Genomic DNA, 20235 nt, shown 5'->3' with positions numbered 1-20235 from the left:
CCCAGCCACTCCATCGTTAAAAGGTATCCCCTGTATGTGTGCCCAGGACATGACACCCGCCCTGACCACGTGCACGACTGCGGAGGCTTAGCAGATTACTTTTGCAAGTCTTGGTCCTGCGTTTCCACCGGCCACATCTACTGGACCCCTCCGTATAAGACTGATTACATCACTCTCACTCGGTTGAGAGAGGACATTGAGTGCACCGCGACCAATCAGGGTTGGAATAAATGTAATCCGGTTATTGTACAATTCACTGCTGCAGGAAAAGCTCAGGGGAATGCCTGGGACTCAGGTGTAAAATGGGGAGGTCGTATATATGCCGGATGGCCCGGGTTTCATTATGGCAACATATTCTACATTCAACGACAGGTCACTCTCCCTCAGTCCCCACCTGTTGGGCCCAATGCCGACGACATTCACTCCACCTTTCTTAAACCCCTCACCAAACAAAAAAACCCCCTTGTCTCTCTTCTTAACTCCTCCTTTTCCCTTGTTCACACCGCTTCTAACACATCTCGATGTTGGCTTTGTTTGTCTTCCTCTCCACCATTCTATGAAGCAGTCGGTTCTCCTGACCCTATCCGAAACTCTACCTCAGCCTCCTCCTGCCGCTGGCAAAACACCACGTTGACTATCACCTCTATAATAGGGCAGGGCTGCTGCCTTGGCCGTGTTCCTGCTAACTATACTCAATATTGCCTTAATTCTTCTCATGATCACTGTGCCCTCTATCTTCCACATAATCGCTTGAACATCAACGGTTACACCGGCCATGGTGGCTACGGTGTACTCTACACTACCTCTGGTAATATCTCTGCCCGCTTGACAGGGCAATACTTTATCCCTGGGAACAACTCTGTTTGGGCATGTTCTTCTGGCCTCACCGCATGTGTATATGGTGATACTTTGTTACGAACTAACGCCTTTTGTATTCAGGTGCTCCTACTCCCCAAAATCTCTATCTATTCCCCTGACGAACTTATCTCCATTTTAGAGCCCCCTCATTACCCCCTCAAGGCTAAGCGCGAAGTAGTGACTGCTGTAACTTTATCAGTCCTACTGGGCTTAGGTGCGGCCGGAGCCGCCACCGGTGTGTCAGCCCTTGTTGTCAATGATCAGAACCTGCGTCACCTTAGTGCTATCATTGACACTGACCTTCGCGCCATCGAACAATCTATTGTGGCGCTACAAGATTCCCTTACCTCTCTATCCGAAGTGGTTTTGCAAAATCGTAGGGGTCTCGACCTTCTGTTCCTCAAACAAGGGGGACTGTGTGTTGCTCTAAAGGAAGACTGCTGTTTTTATGCCGACAACTCAGGAGTAGTATTGGACTCTATGAAAGAGCTCAATTCCCGTTTAAAAACAAGGGAATTGGAGCGCCAACAATCCATGTCATGGTATCAAAATATGTTTAGCATTTCTCCATGGCTAACCACACTGTTGTCCACTCTGTTGGGGCCCCTCCTGTTATTGATTCTCGTATGCACCATAGGCCCCTGTGTGCTGGGTCGCGTTCTCCGCTTCTTAAAGCAGAGACTTCATACATTGGACTCAGAGGTATCCGAGACAAAGCTTGCTGTTCAACACCTGGTCACTGCTGTAGGTATGGAGAAAACACCACTCTTGGGATGGTCCTCTGATAGTGAATCGGAAATGGACAAGGACCCCCAGTCACACTACCCCCCGAGAGAGGACGCTGGGATGGGTCTCCTTGGACTGAAGAGTCCCTGGCTCCCCGACTCAGACCCTCTGGGGGGAGGACAAAATTAAATAAAAAAGGTGGAAATGTGACGAACCTGACTCCATTACTGCACAGCTAGATTGCATGTCTCTCACGTAGCCTCAGAATGCTGTATATTCCCTTATAAGGGCATGACTTGTATTTCCCTATTCTCTTTGTACTCACTCCCCCGCCCTGATAGAACTGCTGAATAAAAGGAGGTGGGGGCGTGGCACCAGGAGGCAGTACCAGCAACCTCCTGAGATGTGGCGTCTCTCACCACAAAAGAATCCTGTACCTACCGTTGTTTTTTCGACCTCACCCTCGCGAGGGAATCGTTGGCTCATTCCCCCCCAGGGAATCCCATAGACCGAAGGGCGAAGGACTGGTCGCGCGACGCGACAGTGCACCTCTTTCATTCAGGTATTGACAAAGCTTCAATCTTCTCCATGTCTCCACCATCTCACTTTCCCCATCCTGTACCTTATAGCCAGTCCTTCAGCTACTATGATTTGTTGTTAACGATGGCTGCTACATTGGCAATAAGAACTCCAGTGGCCATGACTCCATTGCATCTCCCAGCTTTCACAAACACTGCTGGATCTGCTCTTCCACCAATGCTGCTGCTGTGAGAAACTTAGCCAAGTTGAGGATGGACTTTATCAGGAACAGAGAATAAATTACACTGTCCTCCATTGCTCTATTCCAGATTTCTTCATGCTTTCTCCCTTCCTCTAATCATTCTCTTGGCAAATATATATGTCCATCCATGCTGTTCCAAACCACAAGACAGAGCCGTGTATCAAGATGAGCAGTGAAGAAATGCAATGAATAAATAAATATTCCAAAAACACAACTTCTAGCCCCCACCTTCCACATTTTCTGCATTCAGCGGTCATTCATTCTCTAGAAGGTACTAATATCCCTAAAACAGTCATAATTAAAAAGTCTTACAAGGAATTGATCTGCCACCCAATGCCTTTTTAGCAATGACAACAACGAAGAGTTTAACATTAATCTGGATTTTTCATTTTCCATGTTTACTTTCATAATGAGTTATTCTAAGTCTTGGTTACTTTCTGTTAATAAAGTGGTCCATCTGTGCATCTCGGATTATTAGTATTTCAGCCTCCAGTTCCAGCTGTCATCTCTTTCTATTCTGCCACTTTTATAATCAATTTACCTGTTTATTAAACAAGTACATTGGAAAAAAAGTAAAATGTTTTACAGAAAGGAGCTGAATCTGTCGAGTTGTATTCCTTACTTGAAACACTATGAACGGCTTGAATCAGGGCTGCAACTAGGGTCTGTGTCACCCAGGGCAAACATGGATTCCGCGCCCATTTTGGCGTCCCACCAGTGCAGCGCCTGGGGCACATGCCCCAGTTGCCCCCCACTAGTTGTGGCCCTGGCTTGAATAAGGATCTGAAATCATCCGTAGCATCTGCATTTCTACTCCCAAAGCAAGATTTCCATTATCCTGTACTGTCATGTTCACCGTTCCAATGTTACCGTTACATCGTAACGTTTCGCATGTCATTTGACTGATGCATGTTTCGTCTGGGAGGGGAGGAGGATTCCATCTTGTGGGATTGTTATATGTTAGCAGCTGGATTGGAATGTGTTTGGGTTATCTTGTGTGTTCAAGGTTCCTTTCCCAGGACATCAGCAGAAACGGTTACCAGCACCTGGGGGGGAGGGGAGTTTGCAACGGCAGGGCGAGGGGAGGGATTACATTTGAGCCGAGGGTTTTTAGTTTGTATTTGGTGTGCTTTTGCTCATTCTCAGCTTTCTCTGTATTTGCATACTATTCTTTAATAATCAGATATCATTAAGTTCCTGCTTGTGAGTCTGAGTCTATTAGGGTAGGCAATCCTTACATAAAGCTGAGAATCTCAAAAAAATTTCCGTTAGCCCCTTTCCAGATTTATTTTGTGAGGGAGAAGTGCTAGCGATGAGCAAACCAAATCCCCAAACCACGGAAAGCGAGGAATCGAGCGAGGGGGAACCCGACTCCATGGTGATAAGAACAGAGAGGGTCCCCACTCGGGAGCTCTCAGAAATTCAGGAGGTGTCGAGCTCCAGCCTGGGAGAAGAGGAGGTTGGAGGTAAAAGAGCCCCTGAACCGACTGGCGAGTTGCCAGGTGAACTGGTCACCTGGGATGAAACACAGGGACCCCTACCAGGGACGTCCAAAACATCTTGGAAACAGCGGTACCCGAGTTCCCCAACTGTGGTGAGGCAGGAGGGAAAGGAGGATTCCCAAACCCCTGACCGTATAAGACTGGTGGAGGCCAAATTGGAGTCACTAGAATTTATGTTTCAGAAAATGTCAATGGACTGGGGTCCCCAGGAGAGGAGGAGAGAGAAGTCTAGTAATAGGCATTCGTCTCCTTCTTTGCCCCCACCTTCTTCGGAGGAAAGGAGTAGGACCCGGCGCAGAGAGGAGGCAAGGGCGCTGAGGGTGAGAATTTCAAGGTCCCCTCCTCGAGAGCGGAGATCCCTGGGAGCTAAAAAAAAGTCCGACCGCCCAGCTGTGGCGAAGGGACTGCCCAGAGTGGGGGTTAAGGACTTTACAGTTAAATTTGATGGAGATCCAACTAAGCTATCGTTCTTCCTTACCAATGCAAGGAGTTATATGGATGAATGGGAACCGTATTTTTGTTCAGAAAGAGCCAAGATTAATGCCATTGCCACTAAGCTCAAGGGGCGGGCTGCCGATTGGTATGTGCAGTTATGTCAATCAGGTGCCCCTGAGCTGGAGGAGTTCGAAGAATTCCTGTGGGCGTTGAAGCTACACTTTGAAGACCCGTTAGCTAAAGAAAGGGCAAAACGGGTGCTGAGGGAGCTTAGCCGGGGGCCACGATCGGTAGCAGACTATGCTCTGGAATTTAAGGCTCTGGCTGGGAAGGTTGAGGATTGGTCCCAATTTACCTTAATAGAACTTTTTAAGGACGGTCTGAACACGGAGGTCCTGAGGTGGTCGCTCAGTAGGGACGACCCAGATACCCTGTATGAATGGATACAGTTGGCAGGGAAGGCTGAGCATGCCCATGAAACCTTCGCTCACAGGAAGGTGATGAGATATTCCAGGCTCAGCAAGGGTTCCCGCTCTGCTGCGCCTACTGGAATGTCCGGTCAACGTGCCTGGGAGGAGGAGAGGGAGCGCCGCTATGCGAAAGGGCAGTGCCTCCGATGTGGAAAGGAAGGTCACTGCGCAGCAGCGTGCCCAAAGGGCAAGACCGATGATCGTTCGGGGAAGCCGATGGGGAAATCTCCCTCCCTACCCAGGAAAATGAAGGCAGCCATGGCTGAAACTGAAGTGGAGGAGGTTCCTTACTTCAGGGGCGAGGGGGAGCCTGATCTACACCAGCCGGCGGGAAACGCCAGCCACCTGCTCTAAGGAGCGCCTGTGGGCAGGTGGTGGAGGATGGGCGCGAACATGTTTCGGTGAGTGCCAACTATCCCACACTGAATGTGAAAGTGAAGTTAGGCTCCCGCACAAGAACCGTTGAAGTTTGGGCATTGATCGATTCGGGGTGTTCGTGTTGCTTGATGCACCCTGACATGGTGGCTGCTTTGGAGTTACCCAGCTTTCCACTGCAACATCCCATGATTTTCACCCAGCTGGATGGTTCTATGGTGGGGGGGAAACCGGTCACCCATTACACGGGCATGGTGGCGTTGCAAATGGGCAGCCACCGTGAGGGGCTGCCGTTTGTGGTGGCGCCTGTGGGGCATCCCTTAGTCATTCTGGGGATTCCTTAGTTGGTCCAACAAAACCCCTATATAAATTGGGTACACAGAACTTTGACTTTTGGGGATGGTTTCTATCAAGCCCCTGGGGAGGACGACGCTCCGGAGGCTGCAGTGGGGAGGGCGGCGGCAGCAACCCCGCATTTCGCTGTCACACCACTGGAGGGCTTGCCGGAGCAATACCAAGGCTTTGCGGATGTGTTTGGTGAGAAAGAAGCGGACCAACTCCCACCCCATCGAAAAACTGACTGTGCAATAGAGTTGGTCCCCGACACTCAACTGCCCAAACCAAAAATTTATGCCATGACTCAAAAGGAACTGGCAGCGTTGAGGGAGTTTGTGGACAAAAACTTGGCCAGGGGTTTTATTGAACCAGCAAATTCACCAGTGGGCGCCCCTGTCTTGTTTTGAGTGAAGAAGGATGGGACATTGAGACTTTGTACAGATTACCGCGGATTAAATGTGGTCTCGATATTAAACAAATATCCTCTGCCATTAATAAAAGACATGTTAGCACATCTGGCTAAGGGGAAAATCTTCTCTAAGCTGGATTTGCGGGAAGCCTATTTCTGCATCCGCATATGGGAGGGGGATGAATGGAAGACTGCTTTCAATTGTCCACTGGGTTCTTTTCAGTATAAAGTTTTGCCTTTTGAGTTGGCGGGGGCACCAGGGGTGTTCATGCAATTGATCAATGAAGTGTTACATGAACATTTGTTCAAGGGTGTACTGGTCTATTTGGATGATGTTTTGATTTATACTGAAATGGAAGAGGAACATGAGCGCTTGGTGAAACAGGTGCTTAGCAAACTGAGAAAGGCTGAGCTCTATGCTAAGCTTTCTAAGTGTGAATTTCATCAGACTCAGCTTGACTACCTGGGGTACAGGATCTCTGACAGAGGCATTGAGATGGATCCTGCGAAGATTCAAGCTATTTTGGGGTGGGAGTGCCCGCACACCCGCAGGCAGCTCCAAAGTTTTCTTGGGTTTTCCAACTATTACCGCCAATTCATCCAGGGGTTCGCTGAAATTGCGTTGCCTCTCACTGACTTGTTACGTACGAAGGGGTTCGGGGACACACGCAAGGTAAAGAACCTGGGGGCATTGCTCAATTGGACACCTGACTGCCAGTTGGCTTTCGACAAACTCAAAAGCCTGTTCACTGCTGAACCCATTCTTCAACACCCTGATCCCACTAAACCCTTTGTGGTTCAAGTGGATGCTTCCGATTTCTCAATTGGAGCGCTCTTGCTGCAAGCGGATGCTGACAACCGCCTGAAGCTGTGTGCATATCTGTCCTGGAAATTTTCCGAGACGGAAAGGCGGTGGCATGTTTGGGAGAAAGCAGCTTTTGCAGTCAAGGCTGCTTTGGAGGCATGGCGCCACCTATTAGAGGGGGCTAAATGTCCTTTTGAGGTTTGGACTGACCATAAAAATTTGGAAGCGCTCAGCACACCCCGTAAGCTCAGTCCTAAGCAGATCCGCTGGGCTCAATTTTTCAGTCGCTTTGACTTTAAGTTGAAATTCATTCCGGGCAAGAAAAACTTCCTCGCTGATGCACTTTCCTGCCTGCCCCAGGATTCAGTCCAGGCACCTGACGTTGTGGGTACACTGTGGACAAAATCCCAATTGGGTTTGCAAGCTGTCACACACAGTCAAACTCGTGCGCAGCTGCCCCCAGCTCAGGTTCACAGGCTGGGGGAAGGACGCCAATTCCTTCGCAATTGCAACAACAGTTTCTGCTAGAGGTGAAATCTGATACTTGGTTGTAAGCGAATAGAGACAATGTTACATTTGACAGAGGCTTAGCTTGGAAGCAAAACCGCCTCTATGTCCCTGACAGTTTGTGAAGGGAAATTTTGATTAGGTCTCATGATGATAAAGTGGCTGGTCATTTTGGGTTTGTCAAAACCTTGCATCTGGTACGCCACCAATTTTGGTGGCCCACATTGAGACGTGATGTAAAAAGTTATGTTGCTTCTTGTCCTGTCTGTGCCATGTCAAAACAGAAGGGGGGTAAGCCACACGGGCTGCTGCAGCCGGTGGCCAGCCCCTCCCGTCCATGGGAGGAGGTTTCTATGGACTTCATTGTGTATTTGCCTCCTAGTCAGAGAAAGACTGTGATTTGGGTGGTAAAGGACTACTTTTCCAAGCAAGCCCATTTCATTCCATGTGCTTCTATTCCGTCTGCTCAGCAATTGGCCCGTCTTTTTCTAATCCACATCTACCGGATTCACGGTAGCTCCTCCCGCTTGGTCACGGACCGCGGGACACAGTTCACTTCCCAATTTTGGAAGGCATTTTTGAAGCTGGTGGGCACCAAGCAGGCGTTGTCCACTGCGTCGCATCCAGAGACTGACGGATCTACGGAGGTTCTTAATTCCACCCTGGAACAATTCTTGAGGGCATTTGTCAACTATCAGCAGGATAATTGGGTTGATCTGCTACCTTTTGCTGAGGTGGCTTATAACAACACCGTCTATCAGGTCACAGGGCACACCCGTTTCCATATTGTTTTTGGACGGGATTTTGTTCCCATTCCTGAGTTGCCTCAACCCCCCGCACAGCCCTGCTCTGCTTCTGACTGGGCTGCTCAACTGGCAGATTCATGGCCAGTGATTCAGCAGGCATTGGCTGATGCCCAATCTGCCTATAAATTGCACGCTGATAAGCAACGAGCCCTTCAACCTGCTTTTAAAGTTGGTGATAAGCGCTACCTTTCCATCAAGTTCATTAAGTCCCCTCAGCCCTCGAAAAAGTTGGCTCCTAAGTTTGTTGGTCCTTTTCCCATTGTGGGAGTTGTCAACCCTGTCACGTTTAAACTGGATTTGCCACACAATCTGAAACGTTTACATCCTGTTTTTCATTGGTTTGCTCAAGCCTGTCAACCACTCCCACCATTGGCATCCGCAACCCCCACCTCCTGCTCCGATCATGATTGACGGACAGCAACATTTTGAGGTGAAGGAAGTCCTTGATTCTCACCGACTTTGTGGCACCCTGCAGTACCTCATTCGGTGGAAACACTTTCCCCACCCTGAGTGGGTGTCTGCCCGTGATGTTCACTCTCCTGTTTTAGTTAGATGCTTTCATCTAGCTTATCCTCTGAAACCTGCTCCTTAGTGTTTTTGGGGGGGCGGTATGTCATGTTCAACATTCCAATGTTGCCGGTACATCGTAACGTTTCGCATGTCATTTGGCTGATGTGTGTTTTGTCTGGGAGGGGAGGAGGATTCCATCTCGTGGGATTGTTATATGTTAGCAGCTGGATTGGAATGTGTTTGGGTTATCTTGTGTGTTCAAGGTTCCTTTCCCAGGACATCAGCAGAAACGGTTACCAGCACCTGGGGGGGGGGGGAGTTTGCAACGGCAGGGTGAGCGGAGGGATTACATTTGAGCCGAGGGTTTTTAGTTCGTATTTGGCGCGCTTTTGCTCATTCTCAGCTTTCTCTGTATTTGCATACTATTCTTTAATAAATCAGATATCATTAAGTTCCTGCTTGTGAGTCTGAGTCTATTAGGGTAGGCAATCGTTACATGTACAAGCTTCTAGAAATCTAGGAGAACTGCTTCAGCAAAGCATGTGTTTTGCATGGCATGTACCTCTGTTCTTACTCCCTCTTTTTCCTTCTCATAGTCATTTGCCAAATTAGGGTAACACTTCATGCTTGTACCATAATGCATTTGTTAATCATCAGAGTGCCACAGAATGCTTTGTTGTTTTCCCTACAACATAAATCTCCATAAAAAGGAGACTGTTCCTTTCAGATATACATCTTAGGTTTTCTCTAATCAAAACCATTCTTTTGTGCAACATAAGTTAATTGGCATGACTGCAAGTCACATTTAAAGCCAGGAATTAGGACATCTTTTCTAGTTTTTCAGAAGTGTTCTAATTTTCTTTTTCTTTTTTGGCTCTTCAGAATCCTTGTATTTTTTCCATTAAAACAAACAAGAGGTAAAGTCACTTTTGCTGTAAAAACTCTCATTTGGCATTAATTTTCAACTTGTAATATCCTAGGAACAATGGTAGTAAATAGGCCCTGTATGATAAACATATGGACGCGGTTGCACTGCGGGTTAAACCGCTGAGCTGCTGAGCTTGCTGATTGGAAGGTGGCGGTTCAAATCCGCATGACGGGGTGAGCTCCCATTGCTAGTCCCAGCTCCTGCCAACCTAGCAGTTCAAAAACATGCAAATGTGAGTAGATTAATAGGTACCGCTTCGGCGGGCAGGTAACAGCGTTCTGTTTAGTCATGCCGGCCACATGACCACGGAAGGGTCTACAGACGAACGCCGGCTCTTTGGCTTGAAACGGAGATGAGCACTGCCCCCTCGAGTTGGACACGACTGGACTTAATGTCAAGGGAAACCTTTACCTTTACCTATGATAAACATAGGGGACTCATTTTAACCAACAATGATTTTATAGCTATCTTGAGAAGACTAAAGACTCCAGTTCAAGTTTATGTGGTCCAAGTATGCCCTCAGAGCTGTTCAGTTTTTTTCTGAAAACCTTTAGATAAGATTACTTTTAACCCATTTTCCTTGCCAGTTGCCCATTGAATCAAGGGAGAAATGATCACTTGGGAAAAAAGGGGTGGAAACAGGATTTTGTACCCATTACGTTTTGTTATTTTGAAAATATGACCTAAGTCAGTGTTTTTCAAACTTGGTAATTTTAGTATGTGTGGACTTTAACTCCCAGAATTTCCCAGGCCTGCAATTAAAAAAAAAAGTCTATACAGGCAATATAGACATTAGAAAAAATACATTCCTCTAGCCTTGTGAAAATGCATCCTGTGGTTTATCAACCGTTGGTAGGGGGCGGAGAGAGATATCCGTAGTTGGTACAATCCTCACCCTTTTTTTGCTTATTCCGGAGGAAAGTGAGCGAAGCGTCGCGCGTTCTGTACGTGCAGATTTACAGTGACGGGCTAAGGAGACGTCTTTCCTCCGCTTTAACTTCTCGCCGAGAGCAGTTGCCCTGCCTTTCCACCCCCGCTGTTCTGGCAATGGTTTGTCCTGGAGCAAAGCATAAAGGGAACCGAAGGCGGGGAAAGAAGCCCTTCTCTTTCTTGCGCGCGAGCGAGGTTGCGTTTCGGCAGTAATGGAGGTAAGCGAGGCGGGTCATGGGAGATCTGCTGGCGGAGGCGAGGTGGACAGCCTGCATTGGCGACACAGGAGAGGGCGGTGGAGCGCTGCAGCCTGGGAGAGGATGGAAGCGCGTAGACAAGACCGTGTTTTTAGGGCTGGGAAAGACAGAAGTAGAGCTGCTCTCAACCTGGGCGGGAAGATCTTGTTTGCACCACAGTTCCCGAGTTGCGGTGTGACAAGTACGGCGGCCTCCGGATTGGGGGAAACCTGGCCTGCAGTGTTGTAGAAATCTTGCTCACAAGTGAACTGAGCCGTGTGAGTAAAGTTCTATCGCATGAGCGTATGCCACTAATTCTTGGCTGCAGTTTATGGAGCGGAGTTAGGACTGCAACTTAAAGGCAGCCCCGTTCCTGCATTCAGCCGCTCGACGCAACGCGCGGTTAGAACTAAGCTGGTGCAAAAACAAAAAACCGTAGGGACATATCCTCGGGTAGGTAATAAATGCACCACCATTAAGCCACTTCTTCTCTAGGCAAAGTGGCGCACAGGCCTCTGGGCCCAGGCGCGCGGCGCTACCTTGGAGGGTCCCCGGAGGGAAGTGGGAGCGCGGCGACTGCCGCGACCGAGTCGTGACTTTGCTCTGGCAGGGCGCGTACTTGGTAGCCGATCGTGAAACACGTGACAAGCGGGAACACGTGGTGAGTATGACCTCGCAGTGGGAAAACCCTGCATCCGCCTGGTTTGGACGTGGAAGGTTGGTTCGGAGATGACTGGTTTTTCCCAGGGGTGCATGTGTGTGATTTTTGCTTGGGCAAGGATTGTTCCAAGTTACTTATATCTAATCTGGTGCCTTCCTGGTGTGTTGAGCTACAGCACTGTTTCTCAACCTCATCAACTTTTAAGATGTATGGACTTCAATTCCCAGAATTCCTCAGCCAGCTTGAAGTCCATACATCTTAAAAGTTGATGAGGTTGAGAAACACTGAGCTACAGCTCCATATTTTCCTGGCAGATTGAGTCCTGTACAACACTCTTGTTAAACTCGATGCACAAAGCGTTGTCTTTCTTACTGTATCATGCGTGAGTATGGAAGCACACATATTTGCACAATTAATTTCTGTTCCTGCCTTTAGTGTTGCCCATTCATTTTGGTTGCTAATGAATGTGGTGTCAGAGAAGGCATAAAGCAACTTTCCCCTCTTGCAGCCTTTTTCTTTGCAACACTAGGAATTATTCCTTTGGGGTTTGCTGCATATGGAACAATACTATATTTATCTTAAAATCAAAGATAAATTTAAATATTCCATTGTGTAAGTTTCTTTAAAAATAAATAATATATTTATATAAAAATAAATCCTTTGCTTTTGCAAACACTTCCTAGTGCAGTTTATAAAGTAGGGTCTATTCCAAGCTAGGATCACTGAGAAAGACAAAGGGTTAAAAAAGGCCCCCAGCACTCCCCATAAATATGTATTTAAACAAGCCAAAATACCACATGTAGTTGACAATTGTGTGAAAGGCATTGCATCTTATTTGGCCCAAAGTACTCTTGTGCTTCTGTATCTTGTGTTACTTAATAGCGTGTAGTGAACTAAAGTAATTTAATCTATCTACCAATTCAGAAATTATTGGGTGAGCAATAATTGTGTATAGCATTTGTATCATGATAATAGGCATATGGGATTTTCTTGCTTAGTGTAAGGAACTAATGGTTCTTTGGCACTGAAAGAAAAGACTAATTTAGTTTGTGATCTTCCTGTGGATTCATTGTGTTCTGTACACATTATTTAACTGGTCAACCATATTTTCTGGTGGCAGTTAGCAATGAATGATGTAGATACCAGAAAAATATGCATTATTTTTTTAAAAAGTGAACATTTAAGAAGGGTTGTAATCTCATCAGATCTTAAAGATTCTCATATGAAATCTGGTGGTCTCATGGGAATGTGAGCTCTCTTAAGTACCAAGGGGTGTTGTGGGTGCCATATTACCAATTCCTGACTTAAAAGAATGTCAAAGTTAAGTGCAGCATTCCCTGATATATTGGTATAGATGGTTCACTGAAGTAAAAACAGAATTTGGTAATTCATGTCTCATAAGCAACATGCAGTTTCCAGGATTATGGTGCCAAAATTAACAGCAGAATTATGATCCCCCCAGAGACAATTTAAGCTGTAAAATAGGTCACTAAACTTAGGGAAGCTTAATACACCTAATTTATGTTTTTAAAAAACCATTTAAAATAATATTAAAAAGCAGACTGAAAATCTCAACCCTATAGATTAGTGTTGTGCAGTGATTTGGATTCAAAGGGGAAAATGTTATTTGGTGCATGCACAGTGACTCACATTGCACCTGTGAAGCTGTCTTTTAAGCTCCCACTTGGTTCCAAAGGATACAAAGAATGTATGTGATTTAAGGAGATGCCCACAAGTGTCATGTGCATGCTCTGAATCACCTTTTCCACTTTGAATCTGGATCACTGCCACAGCATTACCATCATTTCTGGTCTTTGGAGCTAGAAAATAATGGGGAATATAATTGTCTACTTTTGCTGAAAAGTAGTGTGTTACCATCATTAAGGATTTGGAAAACTTAGGTTTGAGAGCCTACTTGTCCACATTAATTGTGTGATTTAAGGGCAGTCCACTATTTCCTAACATAATCTACCCTACCTCACAGAGTTGTTTAGAAAATGAAATGAAGGAGGCCTTCATGTAGAGCACCAGTTGTTCACAGAAGAAAGCAGAATTGATCACAGAATAAGGGATTGCCGTAATAGTAAATAAATGGTTTCCCTGAAGAAATTACTTATGGAGGAAGCTACTTGTGTGGGACAATTCCTAGAGCAGAACTCCTTAGCTGTTCTCCATTCTACATTAACATTTGGGGTCACACAACTAGATGGCCAACTATATTTGTCAAAGTTTCCTTTCTCTTCTCTCCCTTTAGCTCAGGTTGTAACTATGAGATTTTATTACTACTATGGAATGATTTGCAGCAATACAAGTAAACAGTGATCCATTTCTTTTGTGTTTTTCAGATGTAAGCAGAAACAGCTGCCATTTTGAATGTCAAATAATGTGTAGGATGCAGGTATGGACCCTACAAAGGCTTTCTTTTTTATCAGATAGTTAATAGATTAAACATAATTGATTTAGAATTTCAGGGTGTAAAATTTTGCCTTTGTGTTGCCCATTCACACCACCTTTTGGTGAATGTGGTGTCAGAAAAGGCATATATCAACTCTAGTTGTCATGTGTTCATAAGTGAATTATTCATTTTTCTCTGCATTTCAGCTAGAACATAATCCTTTGAAGAAAATTATGTTTCTTCAGCATCTGCAGGCATAGTTTGATTTTTAAAATTTGAAGTTACGGTTGATCCTATAGATACGATCTTTATTTTTGCCTCAAGTCAAAATATCTATACCTAAAATATGTCTATGCTGTTCCTCTGGTTTTTATATAATATACATTTTGGCATGCAATCAACATCGTTACTGTTATTTCTTCAAAAAATACCAAATGTTAGGAAATTCTTTTGACATAGCTTGTGCTTTTATACTGTTATGTGTTGTTCTTCGTTAACATTATGCAGTTAAGACAACCAGTGGGTTCCTTGAACTTTCACTCTTCTAAGCATATACCTCTCAGTGCTATTTGGGGTTGTATTTTGGGGTGGTGATATTAAAAACTATATGGGAGTCTGTTAGGATACAATTTTGCTGACTTGCTTTCAGGTATTCTGCCCAAAAGCTGTTTTACCTTAATGCAGTACTTCTCCTGTATAGCTGGCTCTCTGCCCTCTAGCACACCAGTTTTCGTTCCTTGCAAGGATGCCATTGAAATTTGGCTGCAGAACTTCCATATTTCAATGGCAAGATTTTGCTGCATTTTTCAAGTTTTGCGGACGATTACCAGTTGGAATAGGAGTGGTTTGGCTTTGAGAGGCTTCCCACTCCTATCCCTACCTTATCTTCCCCTCAGACTGCTTCCAGGAATGGCGCAGCATCATGAGATGACAAGACTCTGTAGTGATCCAGATCTGAAGGGGAAAAATTGATTTAGAGTGTGCATAAGTATGCATGTCATACCTCTTGAATTGAATATGCTTTTCTCCTGAAATTGCTCAGCAGCCCAGGAAAAAGTGTGTTGGAATGTGTAGGGAATTGCTGACAATTGTGATTGTTCCTGTTTCTCCAGATCACCTTTTCTACTTCAAATCTGGATTGTATATCATGTTAAGCTATGCTGCAGTCCTTGCATCTTTTAAAATCAATAGAAACGGTTGTTTCGTGCTAGGACATCATTTTGATACTGTTCACTGTAGTAGGAAAGAACTGTTCTGTCTTACTTGAAGAAAATGTACTGTTTATAAGCCATTTTCTTCCCCTTGTTATGGGAATGCAAATACATATTAGCCTAACTGTGTGTTAAGATCAACCAGAGAGGTGCTGGGCTGATCATGGTTCCACTTCTGGATCTTACTAGCTGAAGCAGCATTTCATTACGGAACATTTGAGGGTAAAGTATTTCAGTCTGCCTAGTTTCAAATGTGTTTGTTTTTGTTTTAACTGTTGTACAGGAAAGATGCTGCAAACTTTTTATTTTGTTTTATGGTTGATTTATTTTTTTTTAAATTCTTGTATACATTGCTTTTCCTCCCAAGGAAGCCTAGAGTAATGTGGTAAGAAAATAATTAATCATTTCTGGTCTTAGTATAAACCTGAAAGGTGGCAGAATTCATGCAGTGACAGGCATTGGGTGGAATGGCTTTGCTTTGCTCATTCACTTTTCCCCCAAGTCTTCTAACATGATCACCAAATTACTGTCGTCCCATATTTCCTGGAGCTTCATCATTTTGAAAGCGGAAATTCCAAAATTTGAAAAGTAGAATAACACAATGTTGACTGTGATTATGTACAGAGTATTGGAAAGGTTGCACTGTAATGTTTTCACCAGCACCCTCAAACAGGAAAACTAGGAGTTTGGCAGTGAGAGGTACTGGTCCAGTGTATGGGGCTCTGGAAGCTTAACAGGCTTTCCAGTCACCTGAGTTTATCCTTACAAATTCTCTCACTGTTCCTTCTGGTTTTTTAACCATTTCCGTCTGTCTAACCATTTCCTTGCCTCTGTCTCTCTCAGTTTGGACTTTCGCTACAAATAAAACTTAGTATGCCCCTCTTCCTGTTACATGGTTATATACCTTTTCTAAACATGCACGAACACTATTTCCCTCCCCATATTTCAGGTAACACCATATCACCTCAAATTTCCTCCTTGTTCTTCTATCAGTAATGCTCCATGCACGTGTCAGGCTGGGGAAGGAATATACTGCAAAGCCTTCTATGAGACTATTTGGAATAATTCCCAGTGAATTTAGTAGAACTTGCTCCTACACGTGCTGCTTAGGAAGACAAAAGGAAAGATTCTAAAAACAAAAGCTAGTTAAATTACACAGCAAGACTCTGAAAGCTGGAATGGGCTACAGCTTCCAGCATTTCTCATCATGGCCTCTTGCTCTGCTGCAATTTGTAGTTCAACATTTCGAGAGTCACTGATTCCCCATTCCTGCTTGGCTTACTGTAGCTTGTGGAGGAAGCAGATGGCCTTTGGCTTCAGCTACTCCTACAGACGTAACACCAGCGTCTTTGGAAGCAAAAAAGGGTTTATTGCTGCATTCTGTTGTTGTTTCATGCTGACTAACCAGCTTAGGCAGGCTCAGGACTTGGTGAACCTTAACACAGAGGAGAACTAAGTAGAAAATGTAGCAGCCTTGGGCGGAACAGAGGCAGAACAAAGACTAGCAATTCTTGCCATGGTTTGGTGGTTGACTTTCCTCCTTTTGGGGATATTTGTTTAAATACCAGCATGCTCCATTTTCTTTAATAGGAAGCAAGCTCAAAATATTGGACATTTCTGAGTAAATGCATATTTTTCCTGTTCCATGCAGCTGTAGAATGAGTGAACCCGAAAGTAAAAGACAGAAGATTGACTTTTTGCATAACGACCGTCAAAAGAAGCCATTGTTCTGAGGCAGTTCACAGCAACTGTGCGCTAGGCCTGCAGCGCAATCCAAGAATAGTGCTGTGGCATCTTTCAAACCTGCAGATTTATTTCCCAAGGGGAAAAAAGTCTTTTGAGGATGGCAAGCTGTTGAAAGAGGCATTTTTGGCTGCTGCTATTTTTCAAATAAAAAGGAAATAATTGCAGCAATTTGAACATCATACCATTTCTGGATGAAATGGGACAATCTCAAACACCAGTTGTAAAATACTTTACAGAAATGTCTTTGGACTTCACTTCAGTTTGAGGAATCCAAAGACATAGCAGATTTCCCAGCTGGCAGTCATTGCAAAGATGATATTCAGTGACCTTTCTCTGAAAGAAGAGCTATTCAAATCCCTGTATTTGAAAGAAAGAACAAGAGGTGAGGATATATCTCAAAAGCTATCTTCTGGAAACAATTTTGCCTTTTCACAAATTGACATCTATCAGTACTTGACGGGACACTAACTATAGCGCACTTCACTAAAGAGTTTATTGTCCTTTGCAAGAAAGGGTAAACATCTTCCAACTTCATTTCATATTCATCAGAATGTATTCGGTGCTCGACTTGTGCAATTCAAACTTGTTCTAGATTTTGCTGCAAAAATATAAATTCTACTCCGGCTGTCTCCTTGCAGCACAGGCTTTTTATTGCAATACTATGGAAGATGTTAGCACTGATGTTGAGAACATCAGCCTCATTTCACAAACTTCAGGTGCTTAGATAATACTTACTTGGATAATAGAGCAAAGGTACTGGCTGTACACTGTGTGCGCAATTATTAGGCAAGTGAGTATTTTGACCATAGCATCATTTTTATGCATATTTTCCACCTCCAAACTGTATAAACCTGAATGCTTATTGGATATAAGCATAGCAAGTGATGTGTATTTGTGTAATGAGGGAGGGTGTGACCTAAGGAGGTCAACACCCTATATCAAGGTGTGCATAATTATTAGGCAGCAGCTTTTCCTCAGGCAAAATGGGCCAAAAAAGAGATTTAACTTGACTCTTAAAAGTCAGAGGGATGCAGCGCTCTTGAAATTGCTAAGATATTGGGGCGTGACCACAGAACCATAAAAAGTTTTGTTGCAAATAGTCAACAGGGTTGCAAGAAACGTGTTGAGAAAAAGATGCAAATTAGCTGCCAAAGGTTTGAAAAGAATCAAACGTGAAGCTATCAGGAACCCATTATCCTTCAGTGCTGTCATATTCCAGAACTGCAACCTACCTGGAATGCCCAGAAGTACAAGGTGTTCAGTGCTCAGAGACATGGCCAAGGTAAGGAAGGCTGAAACTCCACCACCACTGAAGAAGACACATAAGTTGAAATGGCAAGACTGGGCCAAGAAATATCTGGAGACAGATTTTTCAAAGGTTTTATGGACTGATGAGATGAAAGTGCCTCTTGACAGACCAGATGGATGGGCCCGTGGCTGGATCAGTAACAGGCACAGAGCGCCACATCAACTCAGATGCCAGCAAGGTGGAGGTGGGGTACTGGTATGGGCTGGTGGTATTAAAGATGAGCTAGTTGGACCTTTTCGGGTTGAAGATGGACTCCGAATCAACTCCCAAACGTACTGCCAGTTTTTAGAAGACACTTTCTTCAAGCAGTGGTACAGGAGAAGTCTGCATCTTTCAAGAAGACCATGATGTTTATGCAGGACAATGCTCTATCACATGCATCGAAGTACTCCACTGCGTGGCTAGCCAGTAAAGGGCTCAAACATGAAAGAATAATGACATGGCCCCCTTCCTCACCTGACCTAAACCCTATTGAGAACTTGTGGGCCCTTCTCAAACGGGAGATGTACGGTGAAGGAAAACAGTACACCTCTCTGAACAGTGTCTGGGAGGCTGTGGTTGCTGCTGCACAAAAAGTTGATCGTCAACAGATCAAGAAACTGACAAGACTCGAATGGAAGGCTTATGACTCTTATTGCAAAGGATGGCTATATTGGTCACTGATTTTTTGTTTGCAATGTCAGAAATGTTTATTTGTAAATTTTGAGTTGTTTGTGTATTCTCACTTTAACAGGTGAAAATAAACGAGTGAGATAGGGCAATTCTCGTTTTTCATTTAGTTGCATAATAATTCTGCACACTAAGTTACCCAATAATTGCACACACACGCGCGCTCCTAAGAAAGCCAAAACCTCACTTTCACTTTCTTAAATATTCAGGTTTGAGGTTTATTAACATTTTTGGATTGAGAGCACTGTAGTTCAATAATGAAATTCATCCTCAAAAATACAACTTGCCTAATTGTGCATGCAGTGTATTTTAAAATCTGATTGATGAAATAACGTTTATAATGTTTCACTGTTGAGCAGTTTGAGGACAACCTTTGGCTACTGGACTTAGCTTTCCTCTCTGATTTGATGCAAAAGGTTTCTTTGAATGCAGCCAAATTTTGCTGTACTGTTTGTAAAACCAGGTATTTTTTTTATTAATGATCATGAAGTAAACTATTTTGTTTTATCTGTTAACTTGTTGGATTTTGGTCAGTGACTAATAAAAGTAATCCAGTGATACAATGCATACAAAAATTAAATAATTTTAACACTGTAGTTTAGGGAAAAGAGAAGCATATGTTTGAGATTATTGCAGTCAGTTCCTTCAAATGTAAACTCAAGTTGGGGAATTAAGAGTTGCGGGGTAAATCATTTTTCCCTTTAAGAAAGTAATTTATTGGTATTAAATTATTTTGACAATGTATCATTTGTGAGTTACCTTGAAACACGAGAAAACAGCTCCATGTTCAGTTTAACAGTTAATTTACATTGAACCTGTTGTGCTATTCTTTTTTAGACCCATTCAATCAGGAGCACAGAAACTGCAGTATCTATTGGAGAACTCTTTCACTCTGTAATGGAAGAAATAGAGCTGGAGATTGTAACCCTTAAAATGACTTCGTTGTGAAAGCTAATTCAAGACATGATTTCCAGATTCTAGTTGGTTTGCAGAAGTTTCCTTTGTTAAGAAATGCTGCTACAAAGATGTGATTTTACTTTGGATCAGCGTATTTGTGTGAGTTGCTTGTCTTGGCAAGGAAATGTATAGATTCATTAAATAGAGAATACTTAACTGAGGAGCATCTGGGTGACTGTTTGCAAGCTGTGGTCTCATACACCCCTAATTACATCAAGCATGCAGATGACCTGCAGTGTCAATCCTCACATTAGTCCCCCGGGGCTATGTATTTTCAGAACTTCTGCACATCTGTTGTATGTAGAGAAACAATAAATTGATAGATGTGCAAATGATTCTGTGTATGAACCATTCTATATGCAGAAGAGCTAGCTTTGGGTAGTCTGCCTGAATGAAAGCATGTACATGTCACCTATTTTATTCTGTGTACAGAATGAAATGCTCCCTCATGAAATGTGATTGTTCTGGGCAGAAGAGGCTTGGGGGGTGGGGAGTAAAAGCAGGGGGAAAACCCAAGACAGGTTTCCTTGACAACGATGTGTGCAGACATAGGTGACAGTTCAGGACAGAAGGAAGTGGCTGGGAAGGGTGTGTGTGATGGATACTTTGCTCTGGGAGCCTGCTCCTTGCTGCCGGGACTATTTCAGTAAGGGACAAGCATAGGCCAGTGTGT

The 20235-nt window shown here is 44.3% G+C and overlaps 1 long non-coding RNA gene and 2 other non-coding genes across 5 annotated transcripts; all 3 read left to right on the top strand.

Moving 5' to 3' along the window:
* Positions 1–10437: 10437 nt before the first annotated feature.
* On the top strand, positions 10438–19120 carry LOC134491530 (uncharacterized). Of its 3 annotated transcripts, XR_010067338.1 has the most exons (5): positions 10438–10596; positions 11110–11275; positions 13621–13673; positions 15018–15103; positions 16533–19120. It is a non-coding gene; the product is annotated as an uncharacterized LOC134491530 (long non-coding RNA). The 3 variants fall into 3 exon arrangements; XR_010067337.1 differs by lacking the exon at positions 15018–15103; XR_010067339.1 differs by lacking the exons at positions 11110–11275; positions 15018–15103.
* Positions 11702–11842, top strand: LOC134492605 (small nucleolar RNA SNORA13). Its single transcript, XR_010067481.1, has one exon. It is a non-coding gene; the product is annotated as a small nucleolar RNA SNORA13 (small nucleolar RNA).
* Positions 13759–13887, top strand: LOC134492604 (small nucleolar RNA SNORA13). Its single transcript, XR_010067480.1, has one exon. It is a non-coding gene; the product is annotated as a small nucleolar RNA SNORA13 (small nucleolar RNA).
* Positions 19121–20235: the final 1115 nt, after the last annotated feature.

Source organism: Candoia aspera, chromosome 2, assembly GCF_035149785.1.
Source record: "Candoia aspera isolate rCanAsp1 chromosome 2, rCanAsp1.hap2, whole genome shotgun sequence".
In the NCBI taxonomy this organism is placed as follows: Eukaryota; Metazoa; Chordata; class Lepidosauria; order Squamata; family Boidae; genus Candoia; species Candoia aspera.
This window is presented reverse-complemented; position numbering and strand designations above follow the sequence as displayed.